The sequence below is a fragment of the Ursus americanus genome, chromosome 28, assembly GCF_024610735.1.
Source record: "Ursus americanus isolate L20-20 chromosome 28, mUrsAme1.1.p, whole genome shotgun sequence".
In the NCBI taxonomy this organism is placed as follows: Eukaryota; Metazoa; Chordata; class Mammalia; order Carnivora; family Ursidae; genus Ursus; species Ursus americanus.
This window is the reverse complement of record NC_142154.1, coordinates 28,495,574-28,519,196: the sequence shown is the minus strand read 5'-3', so window position 1 is coordinate 28,519,196 and position 23,623 is coordinate 28,495,574. Positions and strand designations below refer to the sequence as shown.

Genomic DNA, 23,623 nt, shown 5'->3' with positions numbered 1-23,623 from the left:
AATAAAATCCAAAAACAATCCTATGTAAATACAGGATTTTTTTATCCAATCCTTTGTATATGTATGATTAAGTGAAACGCCAATTAATTTAAAAAGCATATTTTTAAAAAGCACATTATATGAATTTGTTCATTCCTATGCATAAAATACTTGTAGAATATACAAAAACCTGGTAATACTGATCACCTCTGGAGAGAGGAACTGACTTGAGGCTGGGAAACAGGCTAGGAAAATATAAACTTTCATGTCTTTTCAATTTTAAGCCATGTCCATGCATAACCAAGTCCAAAAGCTAAATAAAATGTATAAATTTAAAGAGATAAATGTTAAAAAGATGATATTTGTCTACCAATTAACAAAATTAAAAAGACTGAAACCATACATTATAGGCAATAATATGGGAAACAGGTGCTTTCATACAATGTGGCAACTACATAAAATTCACGCTACTTATTTGTATCAATTTGGCACTGACCAAGCACAGTCTTAAAAGTGCACACCCTGGGGCGCCCGGGTGGCTCAGTCGTTAAACATCTGCCTTCAGCTCAGGGCGTGATCCTGGAGTCCTGGGATTGAGCCCCTCATCAGGCTCCCTGCTCCACTGGGAGCCTGCTTCTTCCTCTCCCACTTCCCCTGCTTGTGTTCCCTCTCACTGGCTGCCTCTCTCTCTGTCAACTAAATAAATAAAATATTTAAAAAAAAAGTGCACACCCTATGGCCCACACCCCCCCTTCCAGGAATCTAGTATACAGAAATATAAGCATGAAGGTACAAACCAGACAAATATATACACATACATATGGGCTCATGTTGTTTCTAGTCTTTTGCCAGTAGAAACAATGTTGCAATGAATACTGGATATATGGATATTCACTGTAGAGTTTTTGTTTTTTTTTTTAAGATTTACTTATAAGGGAGAGAGAGAGAGTGTGAGTGGAGGGGAGGGACAGGGGGAGAGAGAGAATCCTCAAACAGACTCCCTGATGGGAATGGAGCCTGACCTGAGCAGAAATCAAGAGTTGGCTGCCCAAACAACTGAGCCACCCAGGCACCTCTGCAGCATTGTTTCTTTTCTTTTCTTTTTTAAGATTTTATTTATTTATTTGACAGAGACAGAGACAGCCAGTGAAAGACGGAACACAAGCAGGGGGAGTGGGAGAGGAAGAAGCAGGCTCATAGCAGAGGCGCCTGATGTGGGGCTTGATCCCACAATGCCGGGATCACGCCCTGAGCCGAAGGCAGACGCTTAACCACTGTGTCACCCAGGCGCCCCTGCAGCATTGTTTCTAATGACAAAATATTAGAAATAACCTAAATAACCAACAATAAATAAGAAAATGTCCATATTAATAGACCACTATGGAGCCAATAAACACATTACATTTTTCTGTTAAAAACACTAAGACACCCCAAATATGGCATTAATCTGTGAAACACTGAATCAAAACCTTTTGTTTCCACATTTTTAAATTTTCTTCTAGAAAAAATAAAATGAAAAAATATACATGAATTTCAAATTAAGTCCAAATGGGTTCTATTTGCTTACTTAAATTACTATCAATATACTTAAATTATACTATAATTACTACTACCACTAAAAACTTTCTAAAAATGAAAAAAAAAATCAAAACCTCCATGGACAGCTCTCCAAATTTCTAACCAAAAAAAGGTTAGAAATTAAAACCAAATCTGTACAGCCATTTCTAACTGTAAATGGTTCTCATTTCAATAACTGACTTTTCATTTATTTTCCTATTTAAAAAAATTTTTTTTTAAAGATTTTATTTATTTGACAGAGAGAAAGGCAGTGAGAGAGGGAGCACAAGCAGAGGGAGTGGGAGAGGGAGAAGCAGGCTTCCCACTGAGCAGGGAGCCCCATGCGGGGCTGGAGCCCGATGTGGGGCTCGATCCCAAAATGCTGGGATCATGACCTGAGCCGAAGGCAGACGCTTAATGACTGAGCCACCCAGGCGCCCCTATTTTCCTTTTTAAAAAAATTTAATTCCAGTTAACATACTAGTTTATCATATAATGATTCAACAATTCTGTATGTTTACTCAGTGCTCATCATAAGTGTACTCTTAATCCCCATCACCTATTTCACCCATCTCCTCACCCACCTCTGCCCTGATAACCATCTATTTGTTCTCTATAGTTTTGAGTCTGTTTTTTGGTTTGTCTCTTTTTTTTTCCTTCATTCGTTTGTTTCTTAAATTTCAAATATGAGTGAAATCACATGGTATTTGTCTTTCTCTGACTGGCTTATTTCACTTAGCATAATACTCTCTAGATCCATTCATGTTGTTGCAAATGTCAAGATTTCAATCTTTATTATGGCTGAATAATATTCCCGTGTGCGTGTGTGTGTATCAATTGATGGACACTTTGAGCTGATTCCATACCTTGGCTATTGCAAATAATGCTGTATAAACATAGGGGTGGCATGTATCCCTCTGAATCACTGTTTTTATATTCTCTGGGTAAATACCCAGTAGTGCGATTACTGGATCACTGGGTAGTTCTCTTTTTTTTTTTTTTTTTAAGATTTTATTTATTTGATACAGTAAGTAGGCAAGAGAGCACAAGTGAGAGGGACGGTGCAGAGGAAGAGTGAGAAGCAGGCTCCCCCTTGAGCAGGAAGCTCAACTCTGAGCTTGATCCCAGGGTCCTGGGATCATGACCTGAGCCAAAGGCAGACGCTTAACCAACTGAACCACCTATGTGCCCGGGTAGTTCTATTTTTAATTTTTAAAAAAAATTTTTTAAGGAACCTCCATACTGTTTTCCACAGTGGCTGCTCCAGTTTGCATTCCTACCAACAGTGCAGGAGGGCTGCTATTTCTCCACATCCTCGCCAACACTTGCTGCTTCTTGTGTTTTTGATATTAGCCACTCTGACAGGTGTGTTTTTCATTTATTTTTTAAAAAGAAAAAAGAATTTTTTCATTAAAAAATGAATATACCATAGATCAATTAACCCGGTAAAAAACTGTTAACATTACAGTGGTTTATCATGTGCATTTCTAGTCTACCTCCAGCTGGGTGAGTTCCTGGATCATTCTCAGAGCTGCCAAAAATACATATATAGGAAGGCAGGGTAGGTAGTGCTTCTCAGACCTACTTCACGTCACGTTTTAAAAAGTATTTATGGTGCGCTCAAGTTTAATTCATCTACTCATGTAAGGGGGGGGCAAGGTCCCAAGAACACCATGCTCCAGGGGACCCAAACAGACCAGGTTATGCCACTAGCTGCTGACAAAATCCAGAAGCACAGAGACAAGTGGCAATGAAACAAGAAACTAGAAAGGAGTTTATTGCAGTGTGGCCGACCCCGGGAAGACAGTGAACTAGAGTCTCAAAGACTGTCTCCGAAGTAGCGAAATACTTCCAGGTTTCTATCAGGAAAGTGCGGGACAAAGGTGGGTGGGTACACACAGGTAGGAAGTCAAGGTCAAGTTTGAAAATCTTGGAGTCAATTACATTGTCTTGCTGTTCAGGGAAGTCCTTATAGCTTGAAGGAGTAGTTTCAGTTCCTAATACAGGATGCTTTGCCCCCAGGATCTTTTGCCTGAGTTAAGAGATAAGCTGGAAAGAATCAGTAATTTTAATCAATTGGAAAGTTTGAGGTCATAATGGAGGTAGCTGAAGTTCTCTTTCACCCACTTTTCCTTCATGGTCTCTATTTAATTGCTCTATTTCCAAGAACCAAACTTCTTTTTTTTTTCTTCATGGGTAAAACTTTTTTTTGATGGGGAGGGGCAGAGGGAGAGTGAGAGAAAGAATCTTAAGCAGGCTCCACACCCAGCATGGAGCCCAACTCAGGGCTCAACCTCACAACCCTGAGAGCATTACCTGAGCTGAAATCAAGAGTCTGACACTTTACCAACTGAGCCACCCCAGTGCACCCCCATAGATAAAACTTCTTAAAAAACTATTTTCATCTTCATTTTTTTTAAAGATGTTATTTATTTGTGTGTGTGTGTGTGTGTGTGTGTGAGAGAGAGAGAGAGAGAGAGAGAGAGAGAGAGAGAGAGCGCGCGCACAAGCGAGGGGCAGAGGGAGAGAATCCCAAGCAGACTCTCTGCTGAGTGAGGAGCCCACTGCGGGGCTTGATTCCACAACCCCAAGATCATGACCTGAGCCAAAAGCAAAAGTCAGATGCTCAACTGAGTGAGCCACCCAGGAGCCCTTCTTTCTTTTTTTAATGCTTTCCTTCAAGAAGTTAGAGAAACTATGGGATATTTTAATGTTTCCAAAATTTTTTCTGCTTCTTTGTGTAGGCCCTAGCTATAATAAATCCTGTATGTCATACTTCCTAATAAATAAAACATGACATACAATTCCTAGGCTCACATATTATAATGGATAAACATTTCTATCTTCCAGTGGTTCCCCAATTAGATTCTCTCTACCAATATTTCAAATACCAAGTCCATTCAGAGGATACAGTAAATGTATTTGTTTGTGAAAGATAAACCATTAATAGAACTACTCCCAGCAATCTGGATAACTCATAACAAGCGGCTTTGGGAAATCACAACCAGCGTCTTAAAATGTCTGGCATAGAAAGTGTTCTATGCACAGTGGGCATTCAAAAATTCTCTTACTTTAAAAAAATATCCCCACATTATCAAGTCTCTTTACTCTGGTATCCATGTATCGTGAGATATTAAAATCTCTTTTACCCATGAAGAGACCAAGTGAACTTCAAACTTAAAGCCCTACAAATCCCATCAAAAATACTAAGGCCAGGGATACCTGGCTGGCTCAGTAGGGAGAGCATGTAACTCTTGATTTTAGGGTCGAGTTCGAGCTCCACTGGGTGCAGAGATTACTTAAAAACAAATAAATAAAATGAAATTACAGTTTATTTTTTAAAAATGCTAAAGCCAGACAATCATGAAGAAAAGCCTAACACCGACCTCCTGATGAAATAAAATGGGAATGGTACTAAAATTCCAGACTCTTCCATCTATTACATCAAGCATTGTGTAAGAACCAAAAAGGGAAAAAAAGCTAACTGCTATTAAAGGATTAACATCACACCAGGAACTGTACAGCAGAAAACTCAAAGTAGGGCTGACCAAGTTTTAAGCTTCCCACAAGAGTCTAAAGCTTCAGGCAATACAGAAGGACCAGAGCTAACTGAGCTATTAAACAGGAAAATCTTCCCAGTGTTAAAAACTTCCTAAGCAGTGGAGTGAAGGGCTAGCGGTTTATTTGCACTCCAACAGACAAGTGTGAAGGCCACAGATCAGGAAAAGCCAGTCTTCATCTGAGGAGCAAAAGATGTTCTATTCCTTTCAAAATGCTATTTCTGTCTCTCCGGGCTCATGATTCCCATCCATATGTAAGACAGCATTTATCACATATTACAGTAAAGAAAGCAATTTAAATCCATTCACTTCTTGCTTCTCCCAGTTAAACAGGCCAAAGAGTATGGTACAGCAAGAAATAACAAAGGCACCACCCAGGTGTGAAGCATTTAACATGTACCAAAGAAGGAACTGTACCACACCATACTTTTCAACAGCCTTGGCAAGCTAGGTATTATTAACCCCATAAAGAAAGCACACAGAACTTAAGCAAACTGCCCAAAGTCACTCAACTAATAAATGACAGAGAGAAGGTTTTTAGGTTTGAAAGTCTTTTCAAATCCTGTAGTCCTTCCACTCACTAAGTGGCCTTGAGAAATACAAGACACATATCATTCATCTTGTGAGGTAATATATATATATATATATATATATATATATATATGTCATGTGTTTGCCTAGAAACAAAATTACTCTGGAAGGATATATAAGAAACTGGTAACATTGATTGTCTCTGTTGGGGGGGGGGGGCGGGAAATGACCTTACTCTGCCCTTCAAGGTCCTTCTAGAGGGACTTAGGATCAAATTGACATGGGACAGATTAATAGGAGAAATCAAATTTAAGAGAGTACATATGGGCACACAGACAAGAAATTCCAAAGGCAATAAGACAACATGTTTACAGGAGCTAAGGAGAGGGCTAGGTCTGAGGATACAAAGGGGAAGAAAGCCATTAGCAGCAAGGTGAAAAGAGAGATTTTGAAAAACAAAGGTTGCCCTATTATGCAGGTAAGTGTCTTAGGTAAAGGGGAGCCTGTGTTAATAGCTCTCTTCCCCATACAGGCTCTCCTTTCCAAAGTAAATTTAGGCAGCTGAGGACCAGGAAGAGAGCTTTTCCTGCATCCATTGGGTTTTGATTACTTCTAACCCACAATAATGTTCTTGCCAAAGTGGCCTATCTTGGGACAGCCTACATCTCAGAGAAGAGCTAGGTGGCTGACAGACATGGCAAGAGAAGGGAATATTTACCACTTTCTCTTCTGTACCTTTTTAAGTTTAAATCATATGGCTACATTTACTCAAAAAAAGTGTTAATTTTATATAGCTTTCAACTAAAATATATATAATAGGGATATCTGAACATAATGCTTTAAAAAGTATTTTAAACTATACCACCAAATGCTAAGTTTGTTGACAGTCTTCATATCAGGGCAAAGGGAATGAGTTAGGGAGCTCTACAAAGGGATAAACAATTATGGCTGCTTTTAGGAACTCCTAGCCCTAAACAGGGGGTGCTCCAAGGTACTGCAGAAATTGTGCCACACTCACTTTCTTGCTGGAGGCATCTGTGAAAAGCATGTTTAGTAAACACAAGCTGGCATCTCTCCTCTCAGGCTTAAAAACCTGACTCTCCAGATAAAAGTTATCAAAGAGGATGAAGAACTCTCAGAGATAATGGAGGAAATGATTCAACAAGAAAGCAAGAAGTAAACATTTCTAAATTGGCATAAGAGAAAATTCACGTCAAGAGGTTGAGAAGTAGAAGACTATAGCACAGAGGAGAAAAAGAAGAAAACAGAACTCTGGAGAATAAACAGAAAGATCCTCACCATCAGCAAGAGCACAATCATCCAGCTTCCCAGATGGAGTCAAGGGGGGGAGGTAGTTGGTCACTCTCCATAAGGAAAAACCTGAAGGCAGCTTGCCAGCTGCTACCTATTCCAGTTGGTTAATGAAGGGGCGAACTAAACAACTAGAAGAGGGGTGCCTGGGTGGCTCAGTCCATTAAGTGTCTGCCTTCAGCTCAGCTCCTGATCTCAGGCTCTCCCACATCTCCCCCATCATGTGCCCGTGGGGGAGCGCGCTGTTCTCTCAAATAAACAAACAAACAAATAAATAAAATCTTTAAAAAATAAACCAGAAGAAACCTGAAAAGTTGTTCCAGGGGGAAAAAAAAATCTAAAGTACATGGAAGACCTGCTGGATGAGGGAGGCCTTTGGTAACAATGTTTATCTCTTTTTCTAATTGGTAACTGAGACCTTAGAAAAGAAAGGAGAAATGCGGATGTCTGTCAATAAATTGGAATCGACTTTCCAGATCATACTAGAACATGCTTCTTCCCCTACACTCAAACCTGGTTTACTCCTTATCACTCTTTAGGTGTCAGTTCTAAATCTTACTTTCTTTTTTTAAATTTAAGATTTTATTTATTTGTCAGAGAGCAAGCACAAGTAGAGGCAGGTGGCAGGCAGCGGGGGGCGGGGGGGGGGGAGCAGGCTCCCTGCTGAGCAAGTACCCCAGCTGTGGGACTCTATTCCAGGATCCTGGGATCATGACCTGAGTTGAAGGCAGACGCTTAACCAACTGAGTCACCCAGGAATCCCTAAATCCTACTTCTTTATCCTGGAAGTTTTTACTGCCTCCACCCAGGCACACAGTATTATAAAAGCTTACACTATTATCTATCTGCTCCCATTAGACTATAAGCTTAGGCAAGTGCAGGGGCCATGTCTTCCAAGCTTAAAACGGCATACTCAACACTAAGCACAGTGCTTGCCACTATTCGGATGAGTAAACGCATAAAAGATCATGGGCTCTCAGCCGGCTAAGAGTGCTGTTCACAGGGAGTAGGAAGAATATGTTTGCCTGAACACTTGCCAAGCTGATTATGAGAGCTCAAAACTGAAGATAGAGTAAAAGAGAAAAATCCCAGAATAACACTGGACAAAAAAATCAGGAATAAGAGAAGAAAAGCAATAGGAGAAGTGACTACTAAGTCACAAAAGAAAATATCTGAGAATTAAGTTGCCAATATTATAAGACATCTATAACAGAGATATCCAAAATAAAGTTTACAGATTTTATAAAATGAGTAAGACATGATCCCTAATTTTCAGTGAAAATCTGAGTTAATTGATTTGTGAAAGCAGTATGCCAATGAATGGGCAAATCTCATTCAAATCTTAAAAAGGGAAGATGGATGGCAATATGTCTCAAAATGATATTCTCCAGTAGAAATCCACAAATCACACTGGAAAATTTCTGAATAAGGACGTGATACAACAGTTGGAGTACTCTTCAGTCTACTCAATGATGTAGGATTGTGTTTGTTTTTAAGATTTTATTTATTTATTTGACAGAGAGAGCACAAGCAAGGGGGAGCGGCAGGCCAAGGGAGAGAGAGAAGCAGGCTCCCCGCTGAGCAGGGAGCCCAATGCGGGGCTTGATCCCAGGACCCTGAGATTATGACCTGAGCCAAAGGCAGGCGTTGAACCGACTGAGCCACCCAGGCACCCTGGATTGTTTTGTTTTGACTCAGATTCCAAAACTGGCATGGTAATAAGGATATTAGAGATAGGGAACTTCAAGTACCTCATCATTTGCTGAATAGCACATTTATTTTAAAAGGGGAGGGGGGTAGAAAGTCTGATAGATTCTTGCTGACAGCTTCATCCTGAAAGGATGAGGAACTACTATACTGGATTAAACCAAGAAGACAGACTAGTTGAAAAAGAGAAAGTAACCATATAGTCTTTGAAAGTGTGATAGTCTAAGTGACAATTAAGAGTAGTCAGAGGAGACAGTTCAGAGAGGAAGTCCTAGATGTGGCACCAGTAATCCTGGTTTAATTAAAGACCCAGTTCGGCCACAGCCATGTGCCCGGAAACTGGCCAACACTCTTCATGCCATAGTTTCTTCATCCAAAAAAGGACAATACCAGCCTACCTCCCATAATCAAATAATTGGCTGTTGAAGGCATTATGTAAACCTTACCACAGTGATTTAAATAAAACTAGACCTTTAACAAAATTAGCAAATATTTAATGGGTAATGAATTCTAACCACCAGTCAGATACTGAATTTTACAAGGATTGTCAAGTCCTCTCAATGGCCCTAGGAGGTTGATACTCTTATTTTCTTATAGCAAGATTAGAAAACTAAGATTTCCAACTGTTAAGTTGCCCAAGATCCCAAAATGAGAAAAGTGGTATAGCCTGAATCAGAACCCAGGTTTTCTGACTCTAGAGAGCCCAGCCCACATTTTTATCCATTGTGTTATACTGCTTTAAAATTGTAGATTTCACAAAATTAAAATCTCAAAATCTAAAATTCTAGAGAATATAGATGCTAGTATTTTTTAAAGAAACGCTCAAAAGTGAAACTTTTCTTTTTTTAAGATTTTATTTATTTATTTGAGAGAGCGCACAAGCAGGGGCAGAGGGAGAGGGAGAAGCAGGCTCCCCACTGAGCAGGGAGCCTGGTGTGGGGCTCAATCCCAGGACCCTGAGATCATGACTGAGCTGAAGGCAGACACTGAACCCACTGAGCCACCAGGCCCCCCTCAAAAGTGCGATTCTGACAATTATTCAATTAACTATAAATTATACCAATATGAATTTAAAAAGAGAACACTCTGAAGAGACAAGTATGGTTGTACAGCATACTCTGTTGAGTATAGATGTTAAAAGGACATCCACTAACACATACATGTACAAAGGAAGACTGCACAGTCAAAAAGATAATAGAATGGTGGTTCTGACCTAAAAGAAAAGTGTCAGGAAAGTCACTGCCCAGAATGAGGCAAGGCCTGTTAATAAAGCTAAGGCTAACAAAAAGGGGTCTGTGAGAACTATCTAGATCAACTCCTCTTCTTCCATTTCTCTATCAACAAGTACAATCTTCAACTTGAAGAGGGGGAAAAACAAGCCTTGTGGAAAGCTCAAAATAGCAGAGCCCCTAATTATTCCAAATCAGTTTAAGCCTCCAGATCTGCAAAACCTAACAATCCTGAGAACTCCAGGGGAGCCTGAGGAACATCTGCTGCAGAACTTTAAGGTATCAAAACTTGAGGATGAGCAAACACAGTCCTAATTTCAAAGAGTGGATGTCTACTGAGGGTTACAAAAGTTCCCAGGCTCTAATAGAACTGGATTCAATCTGGCAAAATACACAATTCACCTTTCTTTCACATACATGCATGCACACACACCTAGCCCTGGCCAATGGTTTTTTTGCTTTTTGTTTCTTTTCAAAAAGGTGGGCTTTGAGCTTTTAAAAGGGGAGTAGTGATTACCAGAAATGACTTACCAAAAACAAGTCTTCCAAAAAAGAATACAACTAGACTGAAAAACAAAGGAATGGAATATACAGCAGTGCTACCCAAAGTGAAGTCTGTGGCACTGGCCTCCCCTAGGAGCCTGTCTCATATGCAGATTCTCAGACTTCACCACAAACCTGCTGAATCAGAACCTGCATTTTAACAAGATTCCTAGGTAATTTTTTTAAATTTAATTAATTAAGAAAGAGAGAGCGAGAACAATGGGGGGGGGCGTGGCAGAGGGGGTAGAGAAGAAACCTTAAGCAGGCTCCTCGCTGGGTGTGGCTCAATCCAGTCTGGCCCAGTCCAAAGACAGAGATCATGACCTGAACTGAAATCAAAAGTCAGGTGCTTAACCAACTGAGCCACTCAGGCACCCCCAAAATAAAAAGATTTTAAAGGAATTCTCTGAAAGGAGGGAGACAAGTAGACTAATGTTTATTGAAAGCCTACAGTATGCTAGGATGGGCCATAACTTAAAGCACTTTGCATCCATGTTTATTCACCCATTCCAACAGGCCCATTTGTAGGTATTGAGGCATTTTACATATAAGGAAACAGAGGCCCAGACAGGTTAAGGACCTTGCCATGTCACAGCACTTGCGATGATACAACCAAGATTCCAAAACCAAATGTGACTCTAAAGGCCATGCTCTTTCCCTTGATTTGCTCTGCATTCATCTCTGGCCTGGTCCCACTGCTGTAAATGACTTAGGTAACAGCACTGGGTCATGCTGACCATATGAGAGGGGCTTTAGCTAAGAAAAAAAATATATTTAAAATAGAACACAGATCTAAAAGATCAAAACAGGATGGAAAAATGGCCAAGGATGATATTCAAAAGCAAGAGGCTTTGGAGTCAGTCAGATGGGTCTGAATACCAGATTCTATCACTTCATTGTTTTGAATGCAAGCAAATTACTTAACTTCTTTGGGCCTTAATTTCTATTCTATAAAAATGGAATTATACCTCGCAGAATTTTTGTAAGATGGGAGAAAAGGTAATATTTATAAAGTTCTTGGCACATAAGGCTTAACAAAAATGTTCACAAAATGTTCAGTGAGCATTAAATCTAACAAAATGAAATTTATATAAGTGCAAGAAAATCAGTTTTAGAAGCACCAGAAGAAATTTAACAGAAACACATAAAAAAAGACTTAGGGATCTCAGTTGACTTGAACCTATGAGTCAACAGTTTGCTAATACTGCCAAAAATTATTGCAAATTTGGAACACATTACAGAAGCACCGTGTCCAAAACAAGTAAGCCCAAAACAAGGAGGCCTATCAGACTTTATATATAAGACTGTCTTCAATCCTGAGTGGTAAATTTTAACAAGGTCACTGGCAAATTACAATCAATTCAGGAAAAGATCAGAATGTTGAGAAGCTTTGAAAACATAGTAACTAGGGAAAAAAAGAAAAGAAAACATAGTAACTAGTTCCTTCCTTTCCGGTTCTCTATTTCTTCCACTTCACAAAACTGAAATTACCCTTCAACTGCTTCTGTTTCTCAATAACTAAAACATTTCCCCCTTTGTCTTCATCTCCTTTTCTCCATCCTTCTCCCCCCCTTCCCCTCTAACCTCTCCCCACATGCACCTCAAATTCAATTTTGCCAATCTCACATGGATCTGACAGGAGTTGACCTGATGATTTCTAGTTGAAAACTCTAGGACCTGGCATGTCAGACCTGTCGCTAATCTCGCCCTGGCCTGTATATTAGACCTGCTACTGCTAATCTACACCAATTTAACAAGCCCCTTGCTTTTTTCCTGAGATAAGCCCCACAAATTGTGCCTTAGGTAACTGATTCCTGAGTCTTCATCACATATTCACAAAACTGGGACTCTTCCTACATGTCTCCATAACCTGCAGCTCCATTACCCCCTGAAAGGGATACAACTGGCCAGAAGACTGCATTAGGCAACACCAGCCATCTCATACCTCAGCCGTTTCAAACTTACTGTATCAATACTTCCCAACCTAAGGAACCGATCAGATCAACTCGGGCAAACCGATGCATGCTCATAAAACAGTACAAGTAGAACAGTTTACTGTACCTAAGGGGCCGTTTGCAAACCTATAAAGAAGGAAGCCTGGAAAAGCTGCCTGCAATCTGGCTGTCCTCACTGCAGTGCCCCATTTTCGATTCCAATTAGAACCAGGCTCAGCTTCCTGGCAGGACCCAAAAAATAAAATCTGGTAACTCCTAGGTCCAGATTATCAGGGCAACTGACATTGCAGTAACACGAGCTTCCCTATGGAATAGCCTTGTCAAAGTTGGCAGGTTTTCCTGCCTGAATCAGAACAGCCTGTGTCTCCTTTCATTCAGTACTCCCTTGGAAGCCAAGCATCTCTCTAGGGAATGCCATCTGCAGTGGACATCAGGTGTCTCAATGCCCTGTTGTTTTAACCATGTAGACATTGTGGTTCCTTCTCAAATAGATAAGAGGCTCTGCTCTTTCTTTGGCTAAGAGAAACCATGGTAAATGCTAGTCTTTTGAGAGCTTTGTTTTACTGTCCCTTTACCATGGAATAGTACAGTTTTAGTCCAGAATTAGGTAACTCCTGGAGCTTTCTCCAGTTCAAACTAGTTTTAAACCTACAGTTCTAGACTCAATTTGTAAATCCAGATCTCTTCCTGAAGGAGCCTGCGTATCTAAACTCACTTTTTAGATGGTTCCCCCAACAATGCAACAGCACTCTACTTACTCTCTAGATCACTAGTTTTCAAACTTGAGTGAGGACCGTTAAAATGCAGATAGATTGTTGTACCTTGCTTATTCAGTAGGTATGGGGTGAGGCTTGAATATCTGCATTTTTAACAAGCTCCCAGGGCATGCTCATGTTGCTGGTCTGGAGACCACTCTTTGAGAACCATTGCTCTAGATCAGTAATATTTCAAGTCATTCCCAGAACAATACTGGGAGTGGGGCGGGGAGAGGAGGATGCTATAAAATTGGGTCCGCTTGCATCATAACATTCAGTGCTTTGTCCTACACAGAAAACTCCTTCTCCTACGTAGGATCTCACAGGTGAAATATTCAGGAGTTTAAAACAGATTACAATTTACATCCTAACAAATTATTAATATAGATACATTCTGTGACCAAGAAATGGCACTTACATAAGTGATTCTCGGCTCAAAATCAGAAGCCAAACCAGAAGTTTGCCTATTCTCTTTCTTATACCTCACATTATTCATTAAATGAATTAACACCTGTAAAACACTTAGAATAGTGCTTAGCCATTATTTCATTGTGGTAAAATATACACATAACATTTATTGTTTTTGCCATTTGTAAGTATACAAATCAATGGCATTAAATACAGTCACAATATTGGCTAACCATCACCACTATCTATGCCCATCTTTTTCATCAACCCCCCAAAATTCTGTACCCATTAAACAATAATCCTCTTTCCCAATCCCCGCCCCCCCCCCCCGCCAGCTCCTATTGCTCTACTTTCTCTCTATAAATTTACCTATTCTAGTTACCACATACAAATAGAATTATACTTTCTGTGTCCGGCTTATTTCAATAAGCATAGTGGGTTTGGGTTTTTTTTTTTTTTTTAAGATTTTATTTACTGTCCCACAGCAGGCTCCTTGCTCAGCAGGGAGACTGCGTCTCCCTCTGCCTGCCGCTCCCCCTGCTTGTGCTTGATTTCTCTCTCTCTGACAAACAAATAAAATCTTTAAAAAAAAGAAAGATTTTATTTGTTTGTCAGAGAGAGAACAAGAGACCACAAGTGGGGTTGCAGCAGGCAGAGGGAGACGCAGTCTCCCTGCTGAGCAAGGAGCCGGATGCAGGACTCAATCCCAGGACCCTGGGATCCTGACCTGAGCAGAAGGCAGACCAGAGCCACCTAGGCATCCCTAAGATTTTATTCTTAAGTATTCTCTACACCCAATGTGGGGCTTGAACTCACAACCCTGAGACAAGAGTCACATGCTCCACCAGCTGAGCCAGCCAGGTGCCCCAATAAGCATAGTGTTTTTGAGGTTCATCTACATGGTAGCATATATCAAACTTTCATTCCTTTTTAAGGCTGAATAATATTCCATTGTATGTACATACCCCATTTTGTTTATACATCTATCGATGGACATGCAGGCTGCCTCTACCTTTAGGTTATTGTGAACAATGTTGCTACGACATGGACATACAGCTAGCAGTAAAATTGCTAGGTCATAAGGTAGTTTCCACAATGGCTGCACCATTCTATATTCCCACCAACAGTGCCAATACTTGTTATTTTCTTTCTTTAAAAAAAAAATTATAGCCATCCTAGTAGATAATGCTTAGCCACTGTTATTATCACAAGTTTTGATGTGGACTTTTACCAGTATTTGAAGCACTGTAAGGACAGCACCATAACAACTAGAGGTTCTGACTAGAGTTCTAAGCATTTTCATTCAAAACACAAATTTCCAGTTGCTTTTTACTTTCTCAAAAATCACCTACAAAGCTAGCATTTCCTTAGTTTGATATCAACTGAGAAAGAAAATGATGCTTTGGGGGGCACCTGGGTGGCTCAGTCGGTTAAGCATCTGCGTTCGGCTCAGGTCATGATCCCAGAGTCCTGGGATCGAGCCTTGCATAGGGCTCCTTGCTCAGTGGGGAGCCTGCTTCTCCCTCTCCCCCTGCCCCCCCTTGTGCTCTCCCTCCCCCCGCTTGTGCTCTCTCTCCCTCTGTCAAATAAATAAAATCTTAAAAATAAATAAATAAATAAAATTTTAAAAATAAAAAAAAGAAAATGATGCTTTGGGTAGCTAAAGAAAAAAAAAGATGGATGGTTATGTTTTTTTTTTTTTTAAAGATTTTATTTATTTATTTGACAGAGATAGAGACAGCCAGCGAGAGAGGGAACACAAGCAGGGGGAGTGGGAGAGGAAGAAGCAGGCTCATAGCGGAAGAGCCTGATGTGGGACTCGATCCCGCAACGCCGGGAACACGCCCTGAGCCCAAGGCAGACGCTTAACCGCTGTGCCACCCAGGCGCCCCAACCAAAGACCTATCTTCAACTAAAAAGTAGAACTTGTATTTCTGTTCCTAAGAACTACAAAATCCTTCAGATATAAACTAGGGTTTCTTAACCTTGGCACTATTGCCAGTTTGAGTCAGTAATTCTTGGTTGTGGTGGGCTGTCCTATACATTATAGGATATTTGGCAGCATTCCAGGCCTCTACCCACTAGATGACAGCAGTACCCTCAAATTGTGACAATCAAATGTATATCCAGACATACACATTTGTTTGGGGGGGGGGTGTTTGAAATCATGGTGGTTGAGAACCACAGAGATAAACAATGGAATGAGAATGTTTTCACAAAGGCTGTAAGGCTGTTTAAGAAAGATACGGAAGACAATATAAGTTGTTATTCTTTGCACTCCATGTATGAGTCATTTTTAGATCAGACTACCTTTTAAAGTTTTATCTGGGGGAAAAAAAGACAATGATGATCAATGCACCTGAAGGTAATCTATAACCTAGAAAGAAGAAATTAATCATTGAACCAATGGATGGTACAGAAAGTGCTAACAGCATAAAATGAGCTACAGGCAGCCCTGCTACCATCTCGTAGATACATTACTCATGCATGGTCAGACAATCTTGAAATCGTCCAGCTCATTGCTACAAAGTCAGATTCTTAATTTTTCTTCCTATTCTTACCTGGAAAACAAATTGTTTCCTGTAACATAGGGAACAAGAATACCATTATCACAACTATTTATTGACCATTTTGTAACTGTAAGGGATTTTACTTATATAAAATAAAACTCCTGGAGCCACAAAGGAAGCTGGGGATTCCTGACGTTTACCAAGAATCACTGCCATCACCTCCCCAAAGGCCCAGGTTTTCCTTGCAAACAGTTCTGTTTAGAAAAAGGCCAGATTTGCATTACTTTTAAATACTGGGATCTCAGCACTTAGTAACATAATCCCAAACTTGTATAGAGCATGCAGCACTTTTTACGAGATGTTACTGATTATAAAAGAAACATATGGTCATTGCAAAGAATCTAAAAAGACTATTTTTAAAAGGATTATTTTAGTAAAGATGTATATAATAATGATGAAATGCAAATGCAAAGGTGAAGATTAGCCAGTTCAAGGAATGAACAAGTAATTCATACATTAATGTCCCTAGAAACCTCAGTACTAAAGTCATAGATGGCTCTCCTTAAAAAAAAATCTGCCCACCAATTCTGAGAATAAATTCTGGTTTCATAATAATTCCATAAGCCCAGTCAGATCTGTGCCACCCGTGCTGGGTAAAAAAACAAGAACTATGCAGTGTTTTGGATGGGTTTGGTATTTCAGAGGAAACCAATACATAAAACAGAAACTGTCTTTCCTAGAGAAAAATGGAATGCTTTTCTTAGAAGCAGAAACTAAAAAAAGTCACTTCTAATCTACTGGTCTCACTATTTTATAATCTAAGAGATAACCAATCTTTAATAAGAACTCTTCCCATGGGCTCTAGAGCTTCTCAGTCTCCCATTCCTGTCCTGCTGCCTATCCCACGCCATCTCAGTTAGGTACTCAAGAGATCTTTTCAACGTCAGATATGAAAGTGCTCATTCCAGTAGGTACAGGCCCTCCAGCACTGAAGAGTGCAGGCTAAATGACCGGTTTGAGGAACATCTGCCCCTACTCCAGAGGAAGAGGAATACAAAACAGGGACTATTCCAGGGGCTCCTGGGTGCCACAGGTCATTAAGCATCCGGCTCTTGGCTTCCACTCAGGTCATGATCTTACAGTCATGATCTCAGGGCTGTGAGATCAAGCCCCATGTGGAGTCCTGCCTGAAGCCCTCCCACTCAGGGCATTGTCTGCTTGAGATGTACTCCCTTTGCCCCTCCCCCCGCGAAGTCACGCGTGCTCATTCTCTCTGTCTCTCGCAAATAAATAAAATCTTAAAAAACGAAACAAAATAATGACTGTTCCAGAGTCCAGAAAGGACAAGCAAGGAGCTTTTGTACAGAAGTATGCATAGGGGGCACATGTGATAATGACTGATTTGGAAAAAGTTATGGAAGACATCAAGGCAGGATGGTAGAACAAGTGTGAAATGGCTGAAATTGCACTGCAGGTTTTAGTATCTGAAAAATAATCAGAGTTAGGGTGATGGCGTCCAATCTTGACACTGCAGTGGACCAGCCATTCTGCTATGACTTAAATGAGGAACTTGGCTGGCTCATTCGGTAAAGCATGTGACTCTTGATCTCCGAGTTGTGAGTTCAAGCCTCACACTCAGAGTAGAGTTTACTTAAAAAAATAAAAATAAAAATAAATTTTTAAATAAAATAAAATGAGGCTTAATATTTAGAAGACAAAATTGGAATATTCCAACATTACTAAGTCTTTTCCAATACAATAAAGGTATACAAGTCAGAGAAGAGACTCCAATGTACTGACCTACAAGGAGTTTTAACTTTTACCTCTGTGAAACAGTTCAGCTTCTTTTTAAAGCAGGGTCTGTCTTACTTTTCAATTCATTAATTCATTAATAAAATTCAAATTCAATTTTCAATTCAATACATTCAATTCAATTAATTCATTAGTTCAGGTTCCTCTGAGAAAACCTCCAGGTTCCTTAACATTCACAAAAGTCAAGTCCAAGACCCTTGACACCCTCAGAAAATTTAACAGAGTAAAATTCTCACATCCAGATGAGATTTTACCTGATTATTAATTACAATATCAGTAGTGACTGGCAATAACAAAAATAACGAGAATTCTTCATCTTTCCCTCATCTTCTTTCCCTCTCTGGAAGCCCTCTATTTAATATTATGAATCATCTGGTCCTTGACGTATGGTTACTTCTGAGGGGACAGATGACATTTAGCACAGGACATGTGAGGCTGTGGGAAAAGGGAAGTTCTTGGCCACAAGAACCAGGACAAAATCCTTGCCCTTGGGAAAAATGCCAAAAATCTCTTAAGTTCACTGCAAGGCAGTTAAAATTTTAACTTTAGATGATTCCTGTTATAAGAACACAAACCACAGCACGGAATTAGAACAGGTTTTTGAAACTACATCATAAAGTTACAAGATAACTATTTCTTAAAATTTTATTCATTTTTTAAAAAAGATTTTATTTATTTATTTGACATAGAGAGAGAGAGAGAGAGAGAGAGAGAGGAGCGGCAGCGGGAGCGGCAGGCAGAGGGAGAGGGAGAAGCAGACTCCCTGCAGAGAAGAGAGGCCCATGCAGAGCTGGATCCCAGGACCCCGGGATTGTGACCTGAGCCGAAGGCAGAGACGCTTAACTGCTTAACCGACTGAGCCACCCAGGCACCTGTATTCATTTACTTTTTTTAAGCAAGCTCCATGCTGGGCCTCAGGACCCTGAAATCAAGACCTGAGCTGAAATCAAGAGTTGGACACCCAACAGACTGAGCCACCCAGGGCCCCACAAGATAACTATTTTCTGACATTCATATGAATCATGCTAAGTGATAGTCCCCAGGGTGAATATAAATATTTCCCCCCTTGGGATTAGTTTACCTAACTTGGCTCTAAAATCTTTCACTATTCAAAAACGGAGACTACCATGATAATGGCTAACTTTACTGAGTGCTTACTAGGTACGTGTTCCACATGCATTGGCTTATTAATTCTTATAATAATGCTCTAAACATTAACTCTAAAACAGGAATTTTCTTTAGAGGTTTTGAAAATAAATATTATTTGTTACAGCAACTTTAAAGAAATTCATGAATTATTTTTAATGTGAGAGAAGCACTATACAAGTTATGAAAAGCATCTCTGGTCTAAAATGAAAATATGTATAAATGCATAAGTATTTTAGAAAACTACTCTAATTACTCTATCCTATCAATCACTACTGGGAAATCCATGCAAAATCAAAAGACCCTAAAAAGCTATTGCAGAATTCAAATATCCTTAGAATTCTAGTTGAATCTTTTTTTTATGGTTTATTACACAGAGGGAGTTCTCACAACTTACGCCCAAACAGATGTAACCAGGGAGCCCCACTTAACTTTCTGTAGGTTTTAGACATAGAACAGACGAATTAAGAAATCCTTAATAATCCTTGATGGTCAAGTTAATTTTAATTACATAGCAAATTCAATAAAATTACCAACTTCAGGTCCAGTTACAAATTTAAGTGTATGCTCTAGGAAAGTAAAATTAAGAAAATTAAGAACAGTAAGAATGGAGGTTGAAAACGGCGGTGGTGGCTGCTGTGTTCCAGCTGTCTGGGCTGCTAGGTCAGTCCGGGGCACAGCTGGGGAGCTCCACGTCGAGTGGCACCCACGGCAAGGAGGGCTCAGCTCACATGTGGAAGCCCCTCACCAACTCTGTAGAACTCCCTGGCGTGGGAGTGAGCATACTGAGTGTCTTCCTTAAGTCGCATCACGGAGAGCACAAGAGACCCAAGTTCACTGCCTACCCCATCTCCGAATCAGGTCCAAGCCCTTTCCCTGGGGACACGGTAATCATACTCTATTCCATAACTCTCACGTGAATCTACTTCCAATCAGCTATGAAGATGGATAAAGAGAACCTGGACTACCACCCAGTGGGGACCACAGCACTGGTTTGGACCATGACTACGCGCACAGACCAGAAAAGTCTATGGGACCTTAAGCTCACCTTCCTTAATTGTATCAAAGGATGACCAGCATACTGATCTTCCATCCCTTTGCTTATGGATGCTTAAGGAGATGGCTTAAATAAATAACTCAGACTGGTCCATGGCAAAGAAAAAAAAAATTAAGAATGAAGATGAGTACTGATATGTAGAAATTACCCTTCACACTGCCAAATTTACAATTTTGCCAGCCCATTAAGAAAGGCTTTTATATTTACAGATAAACATTTTTTTAAAAATGCATTCCTGACACAAAACACCTGGCTTTTAAGTTTGGAGAGATAATATTCTTCACATTTGGCTCCATGAATAGTTATTTCTCTTGTACAAAAGATAAAGAAGATAGCAAAAAATTAAATTTTATTTTGACCACACCTCAAAATGGAGAGCTATCAACGCTATCTTAAGGAACACATTTTTGGGGGATGCCTGGGTGGCTCAGTTAGGTAAGCATCTGCCTTCAGCTCAGGTCATGATCCCAAGTCCTGGGATCAAGCCCCACATCGCATGATCGGCCTTCCTGCTCAGCAGGGAGCCTGCTTCTCCCTCTTCCTGTGTTGCTCCCCCCTGCTCGCGCTCTCTCTCACTCTCTGTCTGAAATAAATACAAATCTTAAAAAAAAAAAAAAAAGGAACACAGTTTTTCCCCAGAGTACTTTCATCACAATTTCTTGCATAGACTGGATAATATGACTGTTGACAATACATAGGTCTGAAAAGAGGTTTTCCAAAATTTTTCTTCTGTGCATTTTTTTAAAAAGATTTTATTTCTTTATTTGAGAGTGAGCAAGAGAGAGAGAACACAAGCAGGGGCAGAGAGAGAGAGAGAAGCAGACTCCTGCTGAGCAGGGAGCCAGACGCCGGGCTCTATCCCAGGACCCCAAGATCATGACCTGAACTGAAGGCAGACGCTTAACTAAGTCACCCACATGCCCCTCTTCTGCGCATTTTTCAAACCATATATAAGAAGCATCATCAAAACCAAATATGTACCTATCAATACCCAAACCAACGAAATTAGCTACTACGCCCATGTAGACATCTTAGAGAGTTGACTAACTGCTTCATGAGAGGTTATGTAGTATAATAGAGGGAACATTTGCAGTGGAGGCAGAATAACCCAGATCTGAGAGGAAATCATGGTTCCACCACTTGCTAGCTATGTGACCTTGGGCAACTTCCTTTTCTTAGTCTGAGTTTTCTTATTTGCAAAATGAGGTAATAATTCCAATCTTATGAGGATTAATTGTATGTGAAATGCCCAGCACAGAGCCTGACTCAAAGCAGGAGCTCAGGAAAGTTACTGTTATTACCCAACAACTGTTATTCATGTAAGCCCCTTAAAGGCAAAGCACACTTTCTTGTAACTCAACTGAAGGCTCTGTAATTATCGAGAACTGAGAAAATAAAGGCAAGGAACACCAAAGTTACGAATGAGGATTTGGGGGCGCCCGGGTGGCTCAGCTGGTTAAGCGTCTGCCTTTAGCTCAGGTCCTGATCCCAGGGTCCTAGGATTGAGTCCTGCATCAGACTCCCTGCTCAGTGGGGAGTCTGCTTCTCCCTCTCTCTCTGGTCCTCCCTCCCCCGGCTTGTGCTCTCTCTCCTCTCTTGCTCACTCTCTCTCAAATAAATAAAATATTTTTAAAAAATGAGGATTTGGTATAATATCAGTTCAACACATGCCTAGGTAGGAAAGGAGACTATGAAGCAATAATGATGACCTTCAGATGTATATATCAAAATGAACAATATCCTTAGCATATCAAAATAAACAATGTCCTTATTTTTATAAGCCCCTCTGAAAGGAGATGATGCTGCCTGTGTACAATCCATGTACAGAACCACTCTTTGTTCCACAAGTATTTTCAGAATGTCCACACACTAACTGCCAGTCACTATGCTAGGCAATGTACATGTGATAGTGAGCAAAAGCAGATGCAGTTCCGATCCTCATGGAGCTTGCAGTCATGCAATCCCACAATAGTGTAAACTTGTGATAAGTGATATAAAGGACAATACATGGTACTCTAAGAGCCAGTAACACAGATCTAACCTAACTGAGGAGATCAAGGAAGGCCTTCCTGAGGAAGCAAATACTAAGAGCTGAAGGCTGAGAGGGAGTTAACAGTGGAGGGTGTTTACAGATAGAGGAAAGCAGTTTGTGCAAAGACCTGGTAGCAGGAGAAAACAGCAAGAATACGGGACCAAAAGCCCAGTGTGCCTGGAGGAAAGATGAGGTGTGAGAATTAGCTAGATCACACAGGGGCTGAGGCATTGCAGACCATGTTCAAGAACTGTAACATCCCAAGAGAAATGAAAAGCCACTGCAGGGTTTAATAAATGCTTATTTTAGGGGCAGAGAGGCTGAAGGGAAGATGCAATCAGATTTGCAATTTGCCTTTGCCTTCTGGACTATGAGCAATGGAATGCAAACAGATCAGGTAGGAAGCAAAAGTTCTGTCAGGATATGACAACAGCTTGGGGACTAGGGTGACGGTCATAGTGGAAGTAGATAAATCCAAGAAATATTCAGGAAAATCTGATGATGTGTCTTGTACAGGGGCTGAGGGACAGCAAACTGTCCAAGAAAACTTCTGGGTTTCTGATTCACATGACTGTATAGAAGGATACCTATATTCAGGAGAGATCTGCTCCAGAAACATCTTTAAGGTAGTTATCTACCCCCAAAAGGACCTAAATGCATAAATGCTTTTCACTTTTGCCTGAACATGTGTTAACCCAGTGTGATCCCCTACTTTATTTATGATATGGGGTTCCAAAAGACTTTTTGTTATTTCCAAAAATAAAATTGACTCTCAAAAGAGAAAAATGTTTCCAACACTGAAGATATTTCAAAGATTCTGCCACAAGCTGTGAAATCAACTCCAAATGAGTTCTAAAACTGGTTTGAGCAATGGGGCGGCATTATGGAATGATCGTGTCATTTCCCATGATGACTACTTAGATAAGACTAACACGAATTTGCTGCTGCTTAAACATTTTAAATAAATCTTAACAGTGAAGAGTACTCTTATGTGATATTAAACTAAAATATGAAATTTTATCAGGCATTACAATTGGAATTATGCTACTTTTATGTTTATTTCAACATTTTGAAATGCCTGTAGAAAACCTGACTTTTTTAGGAAAAAGTATGATTTAAAAAAACGCCACATTCCTTGTTTATCTTAGTATTTTACTGTTCCCATCCAGTCCTTGTTAACGCTCATCACATTATTCACTGTAAAAGATTTTTACCAACACACTGGTATATGTATATATTCTATGCAGGGTAAAGCCCTGACTTCATCAATACTTAAATATTTACTTTCTTTGGTTTTAATTTTTTAATATGCACCCTACTGCCATTTTCATAGTGGAATACTAAGGCCTTGAATTATTAGAAACATAGAAACTCTAAATTTGACTAATCTAAGGAAAAGTGAATGAGTTTTGTCTCTTTAAAAATCAACCTAACACATCACACCTCAGTACTGAAGTATTTCCCTAATTCTGGAAGGAGAGGGGCTCCTTGGCCACCTGCTTGCACTAGGCCCCGACAAGCATTTTATTAA

The 23,623-nt window shown here is 40.1% G+C and overlaps 1 protein-coding gene and 1 pseudogene across 1 annotated transcript in view; one reads left to right on the top strand and one right to left on the bottom strand.

Moving 5' to 3' along the window:
* The window catches only part of PTPN9 (protein tyrosine phosphatase non-receptor type 9), a 75,308-nt gene that overhangs the window by 49,665 nt on the left and 2,020 nt on the right, over positions 1 to 23,623 (bottom strand). The gene's annotated exons all lie outside the window — the stretch shown is intronic.
* Positions 17,555 to 19,955, top strand: LOC148107584 (cytochrome c oxidase subunit 6A1, mitochondrial pseudogene; annotated as a pseudogene).